Genomic DNA, 22,229 nt, shown 5'->3' on the forward strand with positions numbered 1-22,229 from the left:
ATCTCATACAGGCAGTTCCTCCCACATCAACACTGTGGTCCAGGTCACTCACAGACATCTCATACAGGCAGTTCCTCCCACATCAACACTGTGGTCCAGGTCACTCACAGACATCTCATCCAGGGAGCTCCTCCCACATCAACACTGTGGTCCAGGTCACTCACAGAGATCCCATCCAGGCAGCTCCTCCCACATCAACACTGATGTCCAGGATACTCACAGAGATCTCATCCAGGCAGCTCCTCCCACATCAACACTGATGTCCAGGATTATCACAGCGATGCCATCCAGGCAGCTCTTCCCACATCAACACTGTGGTCCAGGTCACTCACAGAGATCTCATCCAGGCAGCTCCTCCCACATCAACACTGTGGTCCAGGACACTCACAGAGATCTCATACAGGCAGTTCCTCCCACATCAACACTGTGGTCCAGGTCGCTCACAGAGATCCCATCCAGGCAGCTCCTCCCACATCAACACTGTGGTCCAGGACACTCACAGAGATCCCATCCAGGCAGCTCCTCCCACATCAACACTGTGGTCCAGGACACTCACAGAGATCTCATCCAGCCAGCTCCTCCAACATCAACACTGTGGTCCAGTACACTCACAGAGATCTCATCCAGGCAGCTCCTCCAACATCAACACATTGGTCCAGGACACTCACAGAGATCTCATCCAGGCAGCTACTCCCACATCAACACTGTGGTCCAGGACACTCACAGAGATCTTATCCAGGCAGCTCATCCAACATCAACACTGTGGTCCAGGACACTCACAGAGATCTCATCCAGGCAGTTCCTCCCACATCAACACTGTGGTCCAGGACAGTCACAGAGATCTCATCAAGGCAACACCTCCAACATCAACACTGTGGTCCAAGACACTCACAGAGATCTCATCCAGGCAGCTCCTCCCACATCAACACTGTGGTCCAGGTCACTCTCAGAGATCTCATCCAGGCAGCTCCTCCCACATCAACACTGTGGTCCAGGTCACTCACAGAGATCCCATCCAGGCAGCTCCTCCCACATCAACACTGATGTCCAGGATACTCACAGAGATGCCATCCAGGCAGCTCTTCCCACATCAACACTGTGGTCCAGGTCACTCACAGAGATCTCATCCAGGCAGCTCCTCCCACATCAACACTGTGGTCCAGGACACTCACAGAGATCACATACAGGCAGTTCCTCCCACATCAACACTGTGGTCCAGGTCGCTCACAGACATCTCATCCAGGGAGCTCCTCACACATCAACACTGTGGTCCAGGTCACTCACAGAGATCTCATCCAGGCAGTTCCTCCCACATCAACACTGTGATCCAGGACTCTCACAGAGATCTCATACAGGCAGTTCCTCCCACATCAACACTGTGGTCCAGGTCACTCACAGACATCTCATCCAGGGAGCTCCTCCCACATCAACACTGTGGTCCAGGACACTCACAGAGATCTCATCCAGGCAGCACCTCCCGCATCCACACTGTGGTCCAGGACACTTACAGAGAACTCATCCAGGCAGCACCTCCCACATCAACACGGTGGTCCTGGTCACTCACAGAGATCTCATCCAGCCAGCTCCTCCCACATCAACACTGTGGTCCAGGACACTCACAGAGATCTCATACAGGCAGTTCCTCCCACATCAACACTGTGGTCCAGGTCGCTCACAGACATCTCATCCAGGGAGCTCCTCCCACATCAACACTGTGGTCCAGGTCACTCACTGAGATCTCATCCAGGCAGTTCCTACCACATCAACACTGTGGTCCAGGTCACTCACAGAGATCTCATCCATGCAGTTCCTCCCACATCAACACTGTGGTCCAGGACACTCACAGAGATCTCATCCATGCAGCTCCTCCCACATCAACACTGATGTCCAGGATACTCACAGAGATGCCATCCAGGCAGCTCTTCCCACATCAACACTGTGGTCCAGGTCACTCACAGAGATCTCATCCAGGCAGCTCCTCCCACATCAACACTGTGATCCAGGTCACTCACAGAGATCCCATCCAGGCAGCTCCTCCCACATCAACACTGATGTCCAGGATACTCACAGCGATGCCATCCAGGCAGCTCTTCCCACATCAACACTGTGGTCCAGGTCACTCACAGAGATCTCATCCAGGCAGCTCCTCCCACATCAACACTGTGGTCCAGGACACTCACAGAGATCTCATACAGGCAGTTCCTCCCACATCAACACTGTGGTCCAGGTCGCTCACAGACATCTCATCCAGGGAGCTCCTCCCACATCAACACTGTGGTCCAGGTCACTCACAGAGATCTCATCCAGGCAGTTCCTCCCACATCAACACTGTGGTCCAGGTCACTCACAGAGATCCCATCCAGGCAGCCTCTCCCACATCAACACTGATGTCCAGGTTACTCACAGAGATCTCATCCAGGCAGCTCCTCCCACATCAACACTGTGGTCAAGGTCACTCACAGTGATCTCATCCAGGCAGCTCCTCCCACATCAACACTGTGATCCACGTCACTCACAGAGATCTCATCCAGGCAGTTCTTCCCACATCAACACTGTGGTCAAGGTCACTCACAGAGATCTCATCCAGGCAGCTCCTCCCACATCAACACTGTGGTCCAGGTCACTCACAGAGATCCCATCCAGGCAGCACCTTCCTCATCAACACTGTTGTCCAGGTGACTAACAGAGATCCCATCCAGGCAGCTCCTCCCACATCAACACTGTGGTCCAGGACACTCACAGAGATCCCATCCAGGCAGTTCCTCCCACATCAACACTGTGGTCCAGGTCACTCACAGAGATCCCATCCAGGCAGCCTCTCCCACATCAACACTGATGTCCAGGTTACTCACAGAGATCTCATCCAGGCAGCTCCTCCCACATCAACACTGTGGTCAAGGTCACTCACAGTGATCTCATCCAGGCAGCTCCTCCCACATCAACACTGTGATCCACGTCACTCACAGAGATCTCATCCAGGCAGTTCTTCCCACATCAACACTGTGGTCAAGGTCACTCACAGAGATCTCATCCAGGCAGCTCCTCCCACATCAACACTGTGGTCCAGGTCACTCACAGAGATCCCATCCAGGCAGCACCTTCCTCATCAACACTGTTGTCCAGGTGACTAACAGAGATCCCATCCAGGCAGCTCCTCCCACATCAACACTGTGGTCCAGGACACTCACAGAGATCCCATCCAGGCAGCTCCTCCCACATCAACACTGTGGTCCAGGACACTCACAAAGATCCCATCCAGGCAGCTCCTCCCGCATCAACACTGTGGTCCAGGACACTCACAGAGATCCCATCCAGGCAGCTCCTCCCACATCAACACTGTGGTCCAGGACACTCACATAGATCCCATCCAGGCAGCTCCTCCCGCATCAACACTGTGGTCCAGGACACTCACAGAGATCCCATCCAGGCAGCTCCTCCCACATCAACACTGTGGTCCAGGACACTCACAGAGATCCCATCCAGGCAGCTCCTCCCACATCAACACTGTGGTCCAGGACACTCACAGAGATCTCATCCAGCCAGCTCCTCCAACATCAACACTGTGGTCCAGGACACTCACAGAGATCTCATCCAGGCAGCTCCTCCAACATCAACACTGTGGTCCAGGACACTCACAGAGATCTCATCCAGGCAGCTACTCCCATATCAACACTGTGGTCCAGGACACTCACAGAGATCTCATCCAGGCACCTCATCCAACATCAACACTGTGGTCCAGGACACTCACAGAGATCTCATCCAGGCAGTTCCTCCCACATCAACACTGTGTCCAGGACACTCACAGAGATCTCATCCAGGCAGCTCCTCCCACATCAACACTGTGGTCCAGGACACTCACAGAGATCTCATCCAGGCAACACCTCCAACATCAACACTGTGGTCCAAGACACTCACAGAGATCTCATCCAGGCAGCTCCTCCCACATCAACACTGTGGTCCAGGTCACTCTCAGAGATCTCATCCAGGCAGCTCCTCCCGCATCAACACTGTGGTCAAGGTCACTCACAGAGATCCCATCCAGGCAGCTCCTCCCACATCAACACTGATGTCCAGGATATTCACAGAGATCTCATCCAGGCAGCTCCTCCCACATCAACACTGATGTCCAGGATACTCACAGAGATGCCATCCAGGCAGCTCTTCCCACATCAACACTGTGGTCCAGGACACTCACAGAGATCTCATCCAGGGAGCTCCTCCCACATCACCACTGTGGTCCAGGACACTCACAGAGATCTCATACAGGCAGTTCCTCCCACATCAACACTGTGGTCCAGGTCACTCACAGACATCTCATCCAGGGAGCTCCTCCCACATCAACACTGTGGTCCAGGTCACTCTCAGAGATCTCATCCAGGCAGTTCCTCCCACATCAACACTGTGGTCCAGGACACTCACAGAGATCTCATCCAGGCAGCACCTCCCGCATCCACACTGTTGTCCAGGACACTCACAGAGATCCCATCCAGGCAGCTCCTCCCACGTCAACACTGATGTCCAGGATTCTAACAGAGATCCCATCCAGGCAGCTCTTCCCACATCAACACTGTGGTCCAGGTCACTCACAGAGATCTCATCCAGGCAGCTCCTCCCACATCAACAATGTGGTCCAGGTCACTCACAGAGATCCCATCCAGGCAGCACCTCCCACATCAAAACTGTGGTCCAGATCCTTCACAGAGATCTCATCCAGGCAGCACCTCCCACATCAACACTGTGGTCCCGGACACTCACAGAGATCTCATCCAGGCAGCTCCTCCCACATCAACACTGTGGTCCAGGACACTCACAGAGATCCCATCCACGCAGCTCTTCCCACATCAACACTGTGATCCAGGTCACTCACAGAGATCTCATCCAGGCAGCTCCTCCCACATCAACACTGATGTCCAGGATACTGACAGAGATCTCATCCAGGCAGCTCCTCCCACATCAACACTGATGTCCAGGATACTCACAGAGATGCCATCCAGGCAGCTCTTCCCACATCAACACTGTGGTCCAGGTCACTCACAGAGATCTCATCCAGGCAGCTCCTCCCACATCAACACTGTGGTCCAGGACACTCACAGAGATCACATACAGGCAGCCATTCCCACATCAACACTGTGGTCCAGGTCGCTCACAGACATCTCATCCAGGGAGCTCCTCACACATCAACACTGTGGTCCAGGTCACTCACAGTGATATCATCCAGGCAGTTCCTCCTACATCAACACTGTGATCCAGGTCACTCACAGACATCTCATCCAGGCAGTTCCTCCCACATCAACACTGTGGTCCAGGACACTCACAGAGATCTCATCCAGGCAGCACCTCCCGCATCCACACTGTGGTCCAGGACACTTACAGAGAACTCATCCAGGCAGCACCTCCCACATCAACACGGTGGTCCTGGTCACTCACAGAGATCTCATCCAGCCAGCTCCTCCCACATCAACACTGTGGTCCAGGACACTCACAGAGATCTCATACAGGCAGTTCCTCCCACATCAACACTGTGGTCCAGGTCACTCACTGAGATCTCATCCAGGCAGTTCCTACCACATCAACACTGTGGTCCAGGTCACTCACAGAGATCTCATCCATGCATTTCCTCCCACATCAACACTGTGGTCCAGGACACTCACAGAGATCTCATCCATGCAGCTCCTCCCACATCAACACTGATGTCCAGGATACTCACAGAGATCTCATCCATGCAGTTCCTCCCACATCAACACTGATGTCCAGGATACTCACAGAGATGCCATCCAGGCAGCTCCTCCCACATCAACACTGATGTCCAGGATACTCACAGAGATCTCATCCAGGCAGCTCCTCCCACATCAACACTGTGGTCCAGGACTCTCACAGAGATCTCATCCAGGCAGTTCCTCCCACATCAACACTGTGGTCCAGGTCACTCACAGACATCTCATACAGGCAGTTCCTCCCACATCAACACTGTGGTCCAGGTCACTCACAGACATCTCATCCAGGGAGCTCCTCCCACATCAACACTGTGGTCCAGGTCACTCACAGAGATCTCATCCAGGCAGTTCCTCCCACATCAACACTGTGGTCCAGGTCACTCACAGACATCTCATCCAGGGAGCTCCTCCCACATCAACACTGTGGTCCAGGTCACTCACAGAGATCCCATCCAGGCAGCTCCTCCCACATCAACACTGATGTCCAGGATACTCACAGCGATGCCATCCAGGCAGCTCTTCCCACATCAACACTGTGGTCCAGGTCACTCACAGAGATCTCATCCAGGCAGCTCCTCCCACATCAACACTGTGGTCCAGGTCACTCACAGAGATCTCATCCAGGCAGCTCCTCCCACATCAACACTGTGGTCCAGGTCACTCACAGAGATCTCATCCAGGCAGTTCCTCCCACATCAACACTGTGGTCCAGGACACTCACAGAGATCTCATCCAGGGAGCTCCTCCCACATCAACACTGTGGTCCAGGTCACTCACAGAGATCCCATCCAGGCAGCCTCTCCCACATCAACACTGATGTCCAGGATACTCACAGAGATCTCATCCAGGCAGCTCCTCCCACATCAACACTGTGGTCAAGGTCACTCACAGTGATCTCATCCAGGCAGCTCCTCCCACATCAACACTGTGATCCACGTCACTCACAGAGATATCATCCAGGCAACTCCTCCCACATCAACACTGTGGTCCAGGACACTCACAGAGATCTCATCCAGGCAGTTCTTCCCACAACAACACTGTGGTCAAGGTCACTCACAGAGATCCCATCCAGGCAGCTCCTCCCACATCAACACTGTGGTCCAGGTCACTCACAGAGATCCCATCCAGGCAGCTCCTCCCACATCAACACTGTGGTCCAGGACACTCACAGAGATCTCATCCAGCCAGCTCCTCCAACATCAACACTGTGGTCCAGGACACTCACAGAGATCTCATCCAGCCAGCTCCTCAAACATCAACACTGTGGTCCAGGACACTCACAGAGATCTCATCCAGGCAGCTACTCCCATATCAACACTGTGGTCCAGGACACTCACAGAGATCTCATCCAGGCAGCTCATCCAACATCAACACTGTGGTCCAAGACACTCACAGAGATCTCATCCAGTCAGCTCCTCCCACATCAACACTGTGGTCCAGGTCACTCTCAGAGATCTCATCCAGGCACCTTCTCCCGCATCAACACTGTGGTCAAGGTCACTCACAGAGATCCAATCCAGGCAGCTCCTCCCACATCAACACTGATGTCCAGGATACTCACAGAGATCTCATCCAGGCAGCTCCTCCCACATCAACACTGATGTCCAGGATACTCACAGAGATGCCATCCAGGCAGCTCTTCCCACATCAACACTGTGGTCCAGGTCACTCACAGAGATCTCATCCAGGGAGCTCCTCCCACATCACCACTGTGGTCCAGGACACTCACAGAGATCTCATACAGGCAGTTCCTCCCACATCAACACTGTGGTCCAGGTCGCTCACAGACATCTCATCCAGGGAGCTCCTCCCACATCAACACTGTGGACCAGGTCACTCACAGAGATCTCATCCAGGCAGTTCCTCCCACATCAACACTGTGATCCAGGACTCTCACAGAGATCTCATACAGGCAGTTCCTCCCACATCAACACTGTGGTCCAGGACACTCACAGACATCTCATCCAGGGAGCTCCTCCCACATCAACACTGTGGTCCAGGTCACTCACAGACATCTCATCCAGGGAGCTCCTCCCACATCAACACTGTGGTCCAGGTCACTCTCAGAGATCTCATCCAGGCAGTTCCTCCCACATCAACACTGTGGTCCAGGACACTCACAGAGATCTCATCCAGGCAGCACCTCCCGCATCCACACTGTGGTCCAGGACACTCAAAGAGAACTCATCCAGGCAGCACCTCCCACATCAACACGGTGGTCCTGGTCACTCACTGAGATCCCATCCAGGCAGCTCCTCCCACGTCAACACTGATGTCCAGGTCACTCACAGACATCTCATACAGGCAGTTCCTCCCACATCAACACTGTGGTCCAGGTCACTCACAGACATCTCATCCAGGGAGCTCCTCCCACATCAACACTGTGGTCCAGGTCACTCACAGAGATCTCATCCAGGCAGCTCCTCCCACATCAACAATGTGGTCCAGGTCACTCACAGAGATCCCATCCAGGCAGCACCTCCCACATCAAAACTGTGGTCCAGATCCTTCACAGAGATCTCATCCAGGCAGCACCTCCCACATCAACACTGTGGTCCCGGACACTCACAGAGATCTCATCCAGGCAGCTCCTCCCACATCAACACTGTGGTCCAGGACACTCACAGAGATCCCATCCACGCAGCTCTTCCCACATCAACACTGTGATCCAGGTCACTCACAGAGATCTCATCCAGGCAGCTCCTCCCACATCAACACTGATGTCCAGGATACTGACAGAGATCTCATCCAGGCAGCTCCTCCCACATCAACACTGATGTCCAGGATACTCACAGAGATGCCATCCAGGCAGCTCTTCCCACATCAACACTGTGGTCCAGGTCACTCACAGAGATCTCATCCAGGCAGCTCCTCCCACATCAACACTGTGGTCCAGGACACTCACAGAGATCACATACAGGCAGCCATTCCCACATCAACACTGTGGTCCAGGTCGCTCACAGACATCTCATCCAGGGAGCTCCTCACACATCAACACTGTGGTCCAGGTCACTCACAGTGATCTCATCCAGGCAGTTCCTCCCACATCAACACTGTGATCCAGGTCACTCACAGACATCTCATCCAGGCAGTTCCTCCCACATCAACACTGTGGTCCAGGACACTCACAGAGATCTCATCCAGGCAGCACCTCCCGCATCCACACTGTGGTCCAGGACACTTACAGAGAACTCATCCAGGCAGCACCTCCCACATCAACACGGTGGTCCTGGTCACTCACAGAGATCTCATCCAGCCAGCTCCTCCCACATCAACACTGTGGTCCAGGACACTCACAGAGATCTCATACAGGCAGTTCCTCCCACATCAACACTGTGGTCCAGGTCACTCACTGAGATCTCATCCAGGCAGTTCCTACCACATCAACACTGTGGTCCAGGTCACTCACAGAGATCTCATCCATGCATTTCCTCCCACATCAACACTGTGGTCCAGGACACTCACAGAGATCTCATCCATGCAGCTCCTCCCACATCAACACTGATGTCCAGGATACTCACAGAGATCTCATCCATGCAGTTCCTCCCACATCAACACTGATGTCCAGGATACTCACAGAGATGCCATCCAGGCAGCTCCTCCCACATCAACACTGATGTCCAGGATACTCACAGAGATCTCATCCAGGCAGCTCCTCCCACATCAACACTGTGGTCCAGGACTCTCACAGAGATCTCATCCAGGCAGTTCCTCCCACATCAACACTGTGGTCCAGGTCACTCACAGACATCTCATACAGGCAGTTCCTCCCACATCAACACTGTGGTCCAGGTCACTCACAGACATCTCATCCAGGGAGCTCCTCCCACATCAACACTGTGGTCCAGGTCACTCACAGAGATCTCATCCAGGCAGTTCCTCCCACATCAACACTGTGGTCCAGGTCACTCACAGACATCTCATCCAGGGAGCTCCTCCCACATCAACACTGTGGTCCAGGTCACTCACAGAGATCCCATCCAGGCAGCTCCTCCCACATCAACACTGATGTCCAGGATACTCACAGCGATGCCATCCAGGCAGCTCTTCCCACATCAACACTGTGGTCCAGGTCACTCACAGAGATCTCATCCAGGCAGCTCCTCCCACATCAACACTGTGGTCCAGGTCACTCACAGAGATCTCATCCAGGCAGCTCCTCCCACATCAACACTGTGGTCCAGGTCACTCACAGAGATCTCATCCAGGCAGTTCCTCCCACATCAACACTGTGGTCCAGGACACTCACAGAGATCTCATCCAGGGAGCTCCTCCCACATCAACACTGTGGTCCAGGTCACTCACAGAGATCCCATCCAGGCAGCCTCTCCCACATCAACACTGATGTCCAGGATACTCACAGAGATCTCATCCAGGCAGCTCCTCCCACATCAACACTGTGGTCAAGGTCACTCACAGTGATCTCATCCAGGCAGCTCCTCCCACATCAACACTGTGATCCACGTCACTCACAGAGATATCATCCAGGCAACTCCTCCCACATCAACACTGTGGTCCAGGACACTCACAGAGATCTCATCCAGGCAGTTCTTCCCACAACAACACTGTGGTCAAGGTCACTCACAGAGATCCCATCCAGGCAGCTCCTCCCACATCAACACTGTGGTCCAGGTCACTCACAGAGATCCCATCCAGGCAGCTCCTCCCACATCAACACTGTGGTCCAGGACACTCACAGAGATCTCATCCAGCCAGCTCCTCCAACATCAACACTGTGGTCCAGGACACTCACAGAGATCTCATCCAGCCAGCTCCTCAAACATCAACACTGTGGTCCAGGACACTCACAGAGATCTCATCCAGGCAGCTACTCCCATATCAACACTGTGGTCCAGGACACTCACAGAGATCTCATCCAGGCAGCTCATCCAACATCAACACTGTGGTCCAAGACACTCACAGAGATCTCATCCAGTCAGCTCCTCCCACATCAACACTGTGGTCCAGGTCACTCTCAGAGATCTCATCCAGGCACCTTCTCCCGCATCAACACTGTGGTCAAGGTCACTCACAGAGATCCCATCCAGGCAGCTCCTCCCACATCAACACTGATGTCCAGGATACTCACAGAGATCTCATCCAGGCAGCTCCTCCCACATCAACACTGATGTCCAGGATACTCACAGAGATGCCATCCAGGCAGCTCTTCCCACATCAACACTGTGGTCCAGGTCACTCACAGAGATCTCATCCAGGGAGCTCCTCCCACATCACCACTGTGGTCCAGGACACTCACAGAGATCTCATACAGGCAGTTCCTCCCACATCAACACTGTGGTCCAGGTCGCTCACAGACATCTCATCCAGGGAGCTCCTCCCACATCAACACTGTGGACCAGGTCACTCACAGAGATCTCATCCAGGCAGTTCCTCCCACATCAACACTGTGATCCAGGACTCTCACAGAGATCTCATACAGGCAGTTCCTCCCACATCAACACTGTGGTCCAGGACACTCACAGACATCTCATCCAGGGAGCTCCTCCCACATCAACACTGTGGTCCAGGTCACTCACAGACATCTCATCCAGGGAGCTCCTCCCACATCAACACTGTGGTCCAGGTCACTCTCAGAGATCTCATCCAGGCAGTTCCTCCCACATCAACACTGTGGTCCAGGACACTCACAGAGATCTCATCCAGGCAGCACCTCCCGCATCCACACTGTGGTCCAGGACACTCAAAGAGAACTCATCCAGGCAGCACCTCCCACATCAACACGGTGGTCCTGGTCACTCACTGAGATCCCATCCAGGCAGCTCCTCCCACGTCAACACTGATGTCCAGGTCACTCACAGACATCTCATACAGGCAGTTCCTCCCACATCAACACTGTGGTCCAGGTCACTCACAGACATCTCATCCAGGGAGCTCCTCCCACATCAACACTGTGGTCCAGGTCACTCACAGAGATCCCATCCAGGCAGCTCCTCCCACATCAACACTGATGTCCAGGATACTCACAGCGATGCCATCCAGGCAGCTCTTCCCACATCAACACTGTGGTCCAGGTCACTCACAGAGATCTCATCCAGGCAGCTCCTCCCACATCAACACTGTGGTCCAGGACACTCACAGAGATCTCATACAGGCAGTTCCTCCCACATCAACACTGTGGTCCAGGTCGCTCACAGACATCTCATCCAGGGAGCTCCTCCCACATCAACACTGTGGTCCAGGTCACTCACAGAGATCTCATCCAGGCAGCTCCTCCCACATCAACACTGTGATCCAGGACTCTCACAGAGATCTCATACAGGCAGTTCCTCCCACATCAACACTGTGGTCCAGGTCGCTCACAGACATCTCATCCAGGGAGCTCCTCCCACATCAACACTGTGGTCCAGGTCACTCACAGAGATCCCATCCAGGCAGCCTCTCCCACATCAACACTGATGTCCAGGATACTCACAGAGATCTCATCCAGGCAGCTCCTCCCACATCAACACTGTGGTCAAGGTCACTCACAGTGATCTCATCCAGGCAGCTCCTCCCACATCAACACTGTGATCCACGTCACTCACAGAGATATCATCCAGGCAACTCCTCCCACATCAACACTGTGGTCCAGGACACTCACAGAGATCTCATCCAGGCAGTTCTTCCCACATCAACACTGTGGTCAAGGTCACTCACAGAGATCTCATCCAGGCAGCTCCTCCCACATCAACACTGTGGTCCAGGACACTCACAGAGATCCCATCCAGGCAGCTCCTCCCACATCAACACTGTGGTCCAGGACACACACATAGATCCCATGCAGGCAGCTCCTCCCGCATCAACACTGTGGTCCAGGACACTCACAGAGATCCCATCCAGGCAGCTCCTCCCACATCAACACTGTGGTCCAGGACACTCACAGAGATCTCATCCAGCCAGCTCCTCCAACATCAACACTGTGGTCCAGGACACTCACAGAGATCTCATCCAGGCAGCTCCTCCAACATCAACACTGTGGTCCAGGACACTCACAGAGATCTCATCCAGGCAGCTACTCCCATATCAACACTGTGGTCCAGGACACTCACAGAGATCTCATCCAGGCAGCTCATCCAACATCAACACTGTGGTCCAAGACACTCACAGAGATCTCATCCAGGCAGCTCATCCAACATCAACACTGTGGTCCAGGACACTCACAGAGATCTCATCCAGGCAGCTACTCCCATATCAACACTGTGGTCCAGGACACTCACAGAGATCTCATCCAGGCAGCTCATCCAACATCAACACTGTGGTCCAAGACACTCACAGAGATCTCATCCAGGCAGCTCATCCAACATCAACACTGTGGTCCAGGACACTCACAGAGATCTCATCCAGGCAGCTACTCCCATATCAACACTGTGGTCCAGGACACTCACAGAGATCTCATCCAGGCAGCTCCTCCCACATCAACACTGTGGTCCAGGTCACTCTCAGAGATCTCATCCAGGCAGCTCCTCCCGCATCAACACTGTGGTCAAGGTCACTCACAGAGATCCCATCCAGGCAGCTCCTCCCACATCAACACTGATGTCCAGGATACTCACAGAGATCTCATCCAGGCAGCTCCTCCCACATCAACACTGATGTCCAGGATACTCACAGAGATGCCATCCAGGCAGCTCTTCCCACATCAACACTGTGGTCCAGGTCACTCACAGAGATCTCATCCAGGGAGCTCCTCCCACATCAACACTGTGATCCAGGACTCTCACAGAGATCTCATACAGGCAGTTCCTACCACATCAACACTGTGGTCCAGGACACTCACAGACATCTCATCCAGGGAGCTCCTCCCACATCAACACTGTGGTCCAGGTCACTCACAGACATCTCATCCAGGGAGCTTCTCCCACATCAACACTGTGGTCCAGGTCACTCTCAGAGATCTCATCCAGGCAGTTCCTCCCACATCAACACTGTGGTCCAGGACACTCACAGAGATCTCATCCAGGCAGCACCTCCCGCATCCACACTGTGGTCCAGGACACTCACAGAGAACTCATCCAGGCAGCACCTCCCACATCAACACGGTGGTCCTGGTCACTCACAGAGATCCCATCCAGGCAGCTCCTCCCACGTCAACACTGATGTCCAGGATTCTAACAGAGATCCCATCCAGGCAGCTCTTCCCACATCAACACTGTGGTCCAGGTCACTCACAGAGATCTCATCCAGGCAGCTCCTCCCACATCAACACTGTGGTCCAGGTCACTCACAGTGATCTCATCCAGGCAGCACTTCCCAGATCAACACTGTGGTCCAGGTCTCTCACAGAGTTCCCACCAGGCAGCTCCTCCCACATCAACACTGTGGTCCAGGACACTCACAGAGATCTCATCCAGGCAGCTCCTCCCACATCAACACTGTGGTGCAGGGCACTCACAGATATCCCATCCAGCCAGCTCCTCCCACATCAACACTGTGGTCCAGGTCAACTCACAGAGATCTCATCCAGGCCGCTCCTCCCATATCAACACTGTGGTCCAGGACACTCACAGAGATCCCATCCAGGCAGCTCCTCCCACATCAACACTGTGGTCCAGGTCACTCACAGAGATCTCATCCAGGCAGTTCCTCCCACATCAACACTGTGGTCCAGGTCACTCACAGAGATCTCATCCAGGCAGCTCCTCCCACATCAACACTGTGGTCCAGGTCACTCACAGAGATCTCATCCAGCCAGCTCCTCCCACATCAACACTGTGGTCCAGGTCAACTCACAGAGATCTCATCCAGGCAACACCTCCAACATCAACACTGTGGTCCAAGACACTCACAGAGATCTCATCCAGGCAGCTCCTCCCACATCAACACTGTGGTCCAGGTCACTCTCAGAGATCTCATCCAGGCAGCTCCTCCCGCATCAACACTGTGGTCAAGGTCACTCTCAGAGATCTCATCCAGGCAGCTCCTCCCGCATCAACACTGTGGTCAAGGTCACTCACAGAGATCCCATCCAGGCAGCTCCTCCCACATCAACACTGATGTCCAGGATACTCACAGAGATCTCATCCAGGCAGCTCCTCCCACATCAACACTGATGTCCAGGATACTCACAGAGATCTCATCCAGGCAGCTCCTCCCACATCAACACTGATGTCCAGGATACTCACAGAGATCTCATCCAGGCAGCTCCTCCCACATCAACACTGATGTCCAGGATACTCACAGAGATCTCATCCAGGCAGCTCCTCCCACATCAACACTGATGTCCAGGATACTCACAGAGATCTCATCCAGGCAGCTCCTCCCACATCAACACTGATGTCCAGGATACTCACAGAGATCTCATCCAGGCAGCTCCTCCCACATCAACACTGATGTCCAGGATACTCACAGAGATCTCATCCAGGCAGCTCCTCCCACATCAACACTGATGTCCAGGATACTCACAGAGATCCCATCCACGCAGCTCCTCCCACGTCAACACTGTGGTCCAGGTCACTCAAAGAGATCCCATCCAGGCAGCACTTCCCACATCAACACTGTGGTCCAGGTCACTCACAGAGATCACATCCAGGCAGCACCTCCCACATCAACACTGTGGTCCAGGACACTCACAGAGATCCCATCCAGGCAGCTCCTCCCACATCAACACTGTGGTCCAGGTCAACTCACAGAGATCTCATCCAGGCAGCACCTCCCATATCAACACTGTGGTCCAGGACACTCACAGAGATCCCATCCAGGCAGCTCCTCCCACATCAACACTGTGGTCCAGGTCACTCACAGACATCTCATCCAGGGAGCTCTTCCCACATCAACACTGTGGTCCAGGACACTCACAGACATCTCATCCAGGCAGCTATTCCCACATCAACACTGTGGTCCAGGACACTCACAGAGATCTCATCCAGGCAGCACCTCCCACATCCACACTGTGGTCCAGGACACTCACAGAGATCTCATCCAGGCAGCACCTCCCACATCAACACTGTGGTCCAGGACACTCACAGAGATCTCATCCAGGCAGCACCTCCCACATCCACACTGTGGTCCAGGACACTCACAGAGATCTCATCCAGGCAGTTCCTCCCACATCAACACTGTGGTCCAGGGCACTCACAGAGATCTCATCCAGGCAGCTCCTCCCACATGAACACTGTGGTCCAGGGCACTCACAGAGATCTCATCCAGGCAGCTCCTCCCACATGAACACTGTGGTCCAGGACACTCACAGAGATCCCATCCAGGCAGCTCCTCCCACATCAACACTGTGGTCCAGGACACTCACAGAGATCTCATCCAGGCAGTTCCTCCCACATCAACACTGTGGTCCAGGACACTCACAGAGATCCCATCCAGGCAGCTCCTCCCACATCAACACTGTGATCCACGTCACTCACAGAGATATCATCCAGGCAACTCCTCCCACATCAACACTGTTGTCCAGGACACGCACAGAGATCTCATCCAGGCAGTTCTTCCCACATCAACACTGTGGTCAAGGTCACTCACAGAGATCTGATCCAGGCAGCTCCTCCCACATCAACACTGTGGTCCAGGTCACTCACAGAGATCTCATCCAGGCAGCTCCTCCCACATCAACACTGTGGTCAAGGTCACTCACAGAGATCCCATCCAGGCAGCACCTCCCACATCAACACTGTTGTCCAGGTGACTAACAGAGATCCCATCCAGGCAGCTCCTCCCACATCAACACTGTGGTCCAGGACACTCACAGAGATCCCATCCAGGCAGCTCCTCCCGCATCAACACTGTGGTCCAGGACACTCACAGAGATCCCATCCAGGCAGCTCCTCCCACATCAACACTGTGGTCCAGGACACTCACAGAGATCCCATCCAGGCAGCTCCTCCCGCATCAACACTGTGGTCCATGACACTCACAGAGATCCCATCCAGGCAGCTCCTCCCACATCAACACTGATGTCCAGGATACTCACAGAGATCTCATCCAGGCAGCTCCTCCCACATCAACACTGATGTCCAGGATACTCACAGAGATCCCATCCACGCAGCTCCTCCCACGTCAACACTGTGGTCCAGGTCACTCAAAGAGATCCCATCCAGGCAGCACTTCCCACATCAACACTGTGGTCCAGGTCACTCACAGAGATCACATCCAGGCAGCACCTCCCACATCAACACTGTGGTCCAGGACACTCACAGAGATCCCATCCAGGCAGCTCCTCCCACATCAACACTGTGGTCCAGGTCAACTCACAGAGATCTCATCCAGGCAGCACCTCCCATATCAACACTGTGGTCCAGGACACTCACAGAGATCCCATCCAGGCAGCTCCTCCCACATCAACACTGTGGTCCAGGTCACTCACAGACATCTCATCCAGGGAGCTCTTCCCACATCAACACTGTGGTCCAGGACACTCACAGACATCTCATCCAGGCAGCTATTCCCACATCAACACTGTGGTCCAGGACACTCACAGAGATCTCATCCAGGCAGCACCTCCCACATCCACACTGTGGTCCAGGACACTCACAGAGATCTCATCCAGGCAGCACCTCCCACATCAACACTGTGGTCCAGGACACTCACAGAGATCTCATCCAGGCAGCACCTCCCACATCCACACTGTGGTCCAGGACACTCACAGAGATCTCATCCAGGCAGTTCCTCCCACATCAACACTGTGGTCCAGGGCACTCACAGAGATCTCATCCAGGCAGCTCCTCCCACATGAACACTGTGGTCCAGGGCACTCACAGAGATCTCATCCAGGCAGCTCCTCCCACATGAACACTGTGGTCCAGGACACTCACAGAGATCCCATCCAGGCAGCTCCTCCCACATCAACACTGTGGTCCAGGACACTCACAGAGATCTCATCCAGGCAGTTCCTCCCACATCAACACTGTGGTCCAGGACACTCACAGAGATCCCATCCAGGCAGCTCCTCCCACATCAACACTGTGATCCACGTCACTCACAGAGATATCATCCAGGCAACTCCTCCCACATCAACACTGTTGTCCAGGACACGCACAGAGATCTCATCCAGGCAGTTCTTCCCACATCAACACTGTGGTCAAGGTCACTCACAGAGATCTGATCCAGGCAGCTCCTCCCACATCAACACTGTGGTCCAGGTCACTCACAGAGATCTCATCCAGGCAGCTCCTCCCACATCAACACTGTGGTCAAGGTCACTCACAGAGATCCCATCCAGGCAGCACCTCCCACATCAACACTGTTGTACAGGTGACTAACAGAGATCCCATCCAGGCAGCTCCTCCCACATCAACACTGTGGTCCAGGACACTCACAGAGATCCCATCCAGGCAGCTCCTCCCGCATCAACACTGTGGTCCAGGACACTCACAGAGATCCCATCCAGGCAGCTCCTCCCACATCAACACTGTGGTCCAGGACACTCACAGAGATCCCATCCAGGCAGCTCCTCCCGCATCAACACTGTGGTCCAGGACACTCACAGAGATCCCATCCAGGCAGCTCCTCCCACATCAACACTGTGGTCCAGGACACTCACCGAGATCCCATCCAGGCAGCTCCTCCCACATCAACACTGTGGTCCAGGACACTCACAGAGATCTCATCCAGGCAGCTCCTCCCACATCAACACTGTGGTCAAGGTCACTCACAGAGATCCCATCCAGGCAGCACCTCCCACATCAACACTGTTGTCCAGGTGACTAACAGAGATCCCATCCAGGCAGCTCCTCCCACATCAACACTGTGGTCCAGGACACTCACAAAGATCCCATCCAGGCAGCTCCTCCCGCATCAACACTGTGGTCCAGGACACTCACAGAGATCCCATCCAGGCAGCTCCTCCCACATCAACACTGTGGTCCAGGACACTCACAGAGATCCCATCCAGGCAGCTCCTCCCACATCAACACTGTGGTCCAGGACACTCACAGTGATCCCATCCAGGCAGCTCCTCCCACATCAACACTGTGGTCCAGGACACTCACAGAGATCTCATCCAGCCAGCTCCTCCAACATCAACACTGTGGTGCAGGACACTCACAGAGATCTCATCCAGGCAGCTCCTCCAACATCAACACTGTGGTCCAGGACACTCACAGAGATCTCATCCAGGCAGTTCCTCCCACATCAACACTGTGGTCCAGGACAGTCACAGAGATCTCATCCAGGCAACACCTCCAACATCAACACTGTGGTCCAAGACACTCACAGAGATCTCATCCAGGCAGCTCCTCCCACATCAACACTGTGGTCCAGGTCACTCTCAGAGATCTCATCCAGGCAGCTCCTCCCGCATCAACACTGTGGTCAAGGTCACTCACAGTGATCTCATCCAGGCAGCTCCTCCCACATCAACACTGTGGTCCAGGTCACTCACAGACATCTCATCCAGGCAGTTCCTCCCACATCAACACTGTGGTCAAGGACACTCACATAGATCTCATCCAGGCAGCACCTCCCGCATCCACACTGTGGTCCAGGACACTTACAGAGAACTCATCCAGGCAGCTCCTCCCACATCAACACTGTGGTCCAGGACACTCACAGAGATCTCATACAGGCAGTTCCTCCCACATCAACACTGTGGTCCAGGTCGCTCACAGACATCTCATCCAGGGAGCTCCTCCCACATCAACACTGTGGTCCAGGTCACTCACTGAGATCTCATCCAGGCAGTTCCTACCACATCAACACTGTGGTCCAGGTCACTCACAGAGATCTCATCCATGCAGTTCCTCCCACATCAACATTGATGTCCAGGATACTCACAGAGATGCCATCCAGGCAGCTCTTCCCACATCAACACTGTGGTCCAGGTCACTCACAGAGATCTCATCCAGGCAGCTCCTCCCACATCAACACTGTGGTCCAGGTCACTCACAGAGATCTCATACAGGCAGTTCCTCCCACATCAACACTGTGGTCCAGGTCACTCACAGACATCTCATACAGGCAGTTCCTCCCACATCAACACTGTGGTCCAGGTCACTCTCAGAGATCTCATCCAGGGAGCTCCTCCCACATCAACACTGTGGTCCAGGTCACTCACAGAGATCCCATCCAGGCAGCTCCTCCCACATCAACACTGATGTCCAGGATACTCACAGACATCTCATCCAGGGAGCTCCTCACACATCAACACTGTGGTCCAGGTCACTCACAGAGATCTCATCCAGGCAGTTCCTCCCACATCAACACTGTGGTCCAGGTCACTCACTGAGATCTCATCCAGGCAGTTCCTACCACATCAACACTGTGGTCCAGGTCATTCACTGAGATCTCATCCAGGCAGTTCCTACCACATCAACACTGTGGCCAGGTCACTCACAGAGATCTCATCCATGCAGTTCCTCCCACATCAACACTGTGGTCCAGGTCGCTCACAGACATCTCATCCAGGGAGCTCCTCCCACATCAACACTGTGGTCCAGGTCACTCACTGAGATCTCATCCAGGCAGTTCCTACCACATCAACACTGTGGTCCAGGTCACTCACAGAGATCTCATCCATGCAGTTCCTCCCACATCAACACTGTGGTCCAGGACACTCACAGAGATCCCATCCAGGCAGCTCCTCCCACATCAACACTGTGGTCCAGGACAATCACATAGATCCCATCCAGGCAGCTCCTCCCGCATCAACACTGTGGTCCAGGACACTCACAGAGATCCCATCCAGGCAGCTCCTCCCACATCAACACTGTGGTCCAGGACACTCACAGAGATCCCATCCAGGCAGCTCCTCCCACATCAACACTGTGGTCCAGGACACTCACAGAGATCCCATCCAGGCAGCTCCTCCCACATCAACACTGTGGTCCAGGACACTCACAGAGATCCCATCCAGGCAGCTCCTCCCACATCAACACTGTGGTCCAGGACACTCACAGAGATCCCATCCAGGCAGCTCCTCCCACATCAACACTGTGGTCCAGGACACTCACAGAGATCTCATCCAGCCAGCTCCTCCAACATCAACACTGTGGTGCAGGACACTCACAGAGATCTCATCCAGGCAGCTCCTCCAACATCAACACTGTGGTCCAGGACACTCACAGATATCTCATCCAGGCAGCTACTCCAATATCAACACTGTGGTCCAGGATACTCACAGAGATCTCATCCAGGCAGCTCATCCAACATCAACACTGTGGTCCAGGACAGTCACAGAGATCTCATCCAGGCAACACCTCCAACATCAACACTGTGGTCCAAGACACTCACAGAGATCTCATCCAGCCAGCTCCTCCAACATCAACACTGTGGTGCAGGACACTCACAGAGATCTCATCCAGGCAGCTCCTCCAACATCAACACTGTGGTCCAGGACACTCACAGAGATCTCATCCAGGCAGCTACTCCCACATCAACACTGTGGTCCAGGACACTCACAGAGATCTCATCCAGGCAGTTCCTCCCACATCAACACTGTGGTCCAGGACAGTCACAGAGATCTCATCCAGGCAACACCTCCAACATCAACACTGTGGTCCAAGACACTCACAGAGATCTCATCCAGGCAGCTCCTCCCACATCAACACTGTGGTCCAGGTCACTCTCAGAGATCTCATCCAGGCAGCTCCTCCCGCATCAACACTGTGGTCAAGGTCACTCACAGTGATCTCATCCAGGCAGCTCCTCCCACATCAACACTGTGGTCCAGGTCACTCACAGACATCTCATCCAGGGAGCTCCTCCCACATCAACACTGTGGTCCAGGTCACTCACAGAGATCTCATCCAGGCAGTTCCTCCCACATCAACACTGTGGTCCAGGACACTCACAGAGATCTCATCCAGGCAGCACCTCCCGCATCCACACTGTGGTCCAGGACACTTACAGAGAACTCATCCAGGCAGCTCCTCCCACATCAACACTGTGGTCCAGGACACTCACAGAGATCTCATACAGGCAGTTCCTCCCACATCAACACTGTGGTCCAGGTCGCTCACAGACATCTCATCCAGGGAGCTCCTCCCACATCAACACTGTGGTCCAGGTCACTCACTGAGATCTCATCCAGGCAGTTCCTACCACATCAACACTCTGGTCCAGGATACTCACAGAGATCTCATCCAGGCAGCTCCTCCCACATCAACACTGATGTCCAGGATACTCACAGAGATCTCATCCAGGCAGCTCCTCCCACATCAACACTGATGTCCAGGATACTCACAGCGATGCCATCCAGGCAGCTCCTCCCACATCAACACTGTGGTCCAGGTCACTCACAGAGATCTCATCCAGGCAGCTCCTCCCACATCAACACTGTGGTCCAGGACACTCACAGAGATCTCATACAGGCAGTTCCTCCCACATCAACACTGTGGTCCAGGTCGCTCACAGAGATCCCATCCAGGCAGCTCCTCCCACATCAACACTGTGGTCCAGGACACTCACAGAGATCCCATCCAGGCAGCTCCTCCCACATCAACACTGTGGTCCAGGACACTCACAGAGATCTCATCCAGCCAGCTCCTCCAACATCAACACTGTGGTCCAGGACACTCACAGAGATCTCATCCAGGCAGCTCCTCCAACATCAACACTGTGGTCCAGGACACTCAC

The sequence above is a fragment of the Heterodontus francisci genome, chromosome 4, assembly GCF_036365525.1.
Source record: "Heterodontus francisci isolate sHetFra1 chromosome 4, sHetFra1.hap1, whole genome shotgun sequence".
NCBI lineage: Eukaryota > Metazoa > Chordata > Chondrichthyes > Heterodontiformes > Heterodontidae > Heterodontus > Heterodontus francisci.